Source organism: Condylura cristata, unplaced genomic scaffold (genome assembly GCF_000260355.1).
Source record: "Condylura cristata isolate star-nosed mole 26May11 unplaced genomic scaffold, ConCri1.0 scaffold00772, whole genome shotgun sequence".
Taxonomy (NCBI): Eukaryota; Metazoa; Chordata; class Mammalia; order Eulipotyphla; family Talpidae; genus Condylura; species Condylura cristata.
This window is the reverse complement of record NW_004567873.1, coordinates 62-3323: the sequence shown is the minus strand read 5'-3', so window position 1 is coordinate 3323 and position 3262 is coordinate 62. Positions and strand designations below refer to the sequence as shown.

At 66.3% G+C, this 3262-nt stretch overlaps 1 long non-coding RNA gene across 1 annotated transcript; it reads left to right on the top strand.

Annotated features, from left to right (window-relative positions):
- The first annotated feature begins 801 nt into the window (after positions 1-801).
- LOC101626537 lies at positions 802-1659 on the top strand. Its single transcript, XR_001146250.1, has 3 exons — positions 802-860; positions 975-1102; positions 1446-1659. It is a non-coding gene; the product is annotated as an uncharacterized LOC101626537 (long non-coding RNA).
- Positions 1660-3262: the final 1603 nt, after the last annotated feature.

The window sequence follows — 3262 nt, the reverse complement described above, 5'->3', positions numbered from 1 at the left end:
CCTCTCCTTTTCCTGGGGACCCCTTACAGGATGACACCCGATTCGGGCTGCGACCTCGGTGACCCTTGACAGCATCCTGCTAAGGGAGACCTCACCCAGAGGGTCGCTATTGTACGGTTTCACTCATTGTCGGTGAGAACGGGCAGATTCGGGCACAGAAGACAGAGTAAGCGGGCGCAGGGCCCGGGCAGGCAGAGCCAGCTCCTACCGGGCTCAGAGTTTCCATCTGGGCGGGGCTGCACCAGCTGAATTGTACCCTGAAAAGTAGGCAAAACGGCAAACTTTGGGTCAGACAATGCATTTTGTACTGGGAGCCAGAGCCTAAATGAGGTAAAATCAAACGCCTTTCGCTCCCGCTCCCGGGCCACACAGCGAGGAGCATGGCTGGGCGGCAGACCCCACCCCGCCGCACCCCGACCCCCCCCTGTGCCCCCTGCCAGCCTCTGGGCGCTTTGTCTCACTGGCGGGATGACCGCCCCCCTCCCCTCCTGCTGCAGACAGGCATCTGGGGAAGGGCGGGGGTGCAGTTCTTCCACCCACACACACTTTCTCGAGGTCCCGTGGCTTTCTCCAGCCGCCTGCAAACCTGTGTCTCCGCCTGCTCCTGGGCTCATGGCTTCTGGAATTAGCTCCCAGAGGCCCCTGGCCAGTTCCAGGGCACCCTCAGGAAGGGAGGGCTCTGAACTTTAGGAGGACACAGAACTTCCCACTTGGGGCCCAAGGAGGTAACTCCAGGAGCTTCCTCTCTGGCCCCGGAAGTGGGGCTTGGTACCCAAAAAGAGGAAGCCAGTGGGGTCTTAAAAAGGGGGTGGCAGTTGGTGTGTGGAATTTGCACCCAGATTTGGCTGCCACCTGAGAGGGTAAGTGACTGCTGTGCGGCCCTCCAGCCGGCTTCCCGCTGGGTCCCGCTGTGGGCCCCAGGACTCCAGACCCCACCTGCCCCGGCCTGAGCGGCTCCTGGCTTCCTCTCTCAGCACCTGCAGGATGAAGGCGCTCTTCTTCCTCCTCCTGCTGCTGGGCCTCGGGCTCCCTGCCCACGCCGACCAGTGCGTGGTGGACGACTCCATCGCCCAGAAGGTCCAGGAAGGCATTAGCTCCCTAAGTGAGGACCCCCATCTCCTCTAAGTCGAGACTTGGGGACCAAGCCAGACCTGCCCCTCCTGAGGGGAAATCTCAACCCCAGCCCCAGCCACACCTCAACCTCCCGGAAACCTCAAACTGACCCAGCCCCCCCTCCATGGCCTGCACCCGCCTCCTGACCCCATGCAGCTCCTTCACTTCCCTCCACGCCCCTGGAGGGAGTCAGCTCCCTGTCACCTGGGTGCTCCCTCCACCATGGCCTGGGCCCCCACCCTTCTTCAGGGGGTTTTTCTCCAAGCCCGGGGCTCTGGGCAGCAGGAGAGGGGGACAGGGCGGCCTCACAGCCCTCACTGCCCCCCTCGCAGCTAGAGAAACTAACCTAAGGTCCGCGAGCCTGGAGTGCCGGAGTGTTACCTCCAGGGGGGGTGTGGCAGCCTGCCCCGGAGGTGAGTAGTCCCCAGCTCCAGCCTCCAGGGGCCTGGGACCACCCCATTGGGCCTCTGCCTCCAGGGTCGTGGCTCCCAGCGACAGGCCTTTGAGTCATGCGTACACCTCCTGCCCTTCCCCTGCCCCTCTCCATGCTCCAAGTCCTCAGGATTCCGTGTCCGCTCCCCGCTGCCCCCCTCCCCCAACATCCCCCTGCGTCCCCCGTAGGCTTCGTTGTCACGGGCTGCGCGTGTGGCTCTGGCTGCGGCTCGTGGGACGTGCCCGCCGAGACCACGTGCCACTGCCAGTGCCGGGGCATGGACTGGACCACGGCACGCTGCTGTCGCCTGCAGGTGTCCCTCTGAGACGCCCACGGTGGGGTGGGGTGCGGGGGTGGTGTGGAGGCTGGGGGGGAGCGGGCCTCGGGGGCTGGGCTGCAAATAAAGCCTGGACAAGCTGGCGGGTGGTGGCTTCTGCTTCTCTTGGGGACCCCGTGTGTTGGTGGGGCCGGTGCCGGGGTGGCTGGGCTGGCGGCTGCACAAAATGGGGCCTGTAGGCCAGGCAGGCAGGTGGCCAGGGCGCGTCCGGCCCGGCGCCCCATGCTGTCCTCCTCTGCTCAGAACAGGGGTGACCCTCTAAGGCACCCACGCCCGCGGCTCATGACCTCCCTCGCCAGCGGAAGTGAGGCCACCTCCAGGCCACCTAGGACCCCAGGGGCTCCCAGGAAGCTTCTGGGCTGTTCTCCCTCACCCCTCCCCCCAGTTTTCATGCCGGGTCCAGGTCCAGATAGGTCAGGGACCTTCACCCCAAGCTGCTCACCCCAGGGCCCCCAGCACCCCCCAGGGCAGGGTGGGGCGTCAGCCCCATCCCAGAGCCCAGACTCTATCCTTCACAGCCCCGCCCCGCCTCCAGGAAGGGCCCCAAGGCCCAGGGCGCCCCGCCTCCAGGAAGGGCCCCAAGGCCTAGGGGATGCGGGCGCAGGGCAGGGAGGAGCTTCTCCCTCGCAGCCGGCACCTTCACACAGGCAGGTGCAGGTCTGGCACCCCTGGTGACGGCCAGGGCCCCCTTTGGGAATACGGGGACCAGAGCGCACAGGGCAGGGCCTGGTTTGCTCTTCAGGGTAGCCCAGCTCTCAGGACAGAGCACGTGCGTGCACCCCCAGCGCTCACATTGCATGTGCACAGTTACACGCGGCCCCGCCGACACGCGCGTCACAGCAGCGCAGCCGCAGCCACGGCGGCCGCAGCGGGGTGTGCACAGGGTGCGGGTGCCCAGCCAGATGCGCAGCTTCCCACGTTACTCCGCACCCCACTGGGACCACACACTGGGACGACGCTGGTCCAAGTCTGGACTCAAACGCCTAGAAGGCAGCAACCCCACCCCCCCGATTCTGTACCCCCTTTCCTTGGGGACACACTCCCAGCTCATTCAGGATCCTGTTCCCGGGAGTCTTAAAACCCACCCGAGAGGGCTGCAGACACAGACTTGGTGTCCAGCCTGGAAAGGCATCGGGACTCCCACAGCCCCACCCCCCCCACCGGGCAGCACCAGGCAACCCAGTCTGGAGAATGGGCGGGACTCCTCAGGTCGGGACGCCCTGCCCACTGCCACGCCCCCTCTGTGGGCCCTGCCTGAGGCCCCGCCCCTGTGCTCCTGGGCCTTGAGCTCAGGTCCAGGCCGCTCACTGAACCCACCCAGCTCCCAGCCCAGGGACCCCCTTCCAGAGTCCCCCCAGCCCTCTGCGGCTGTGGGTTGG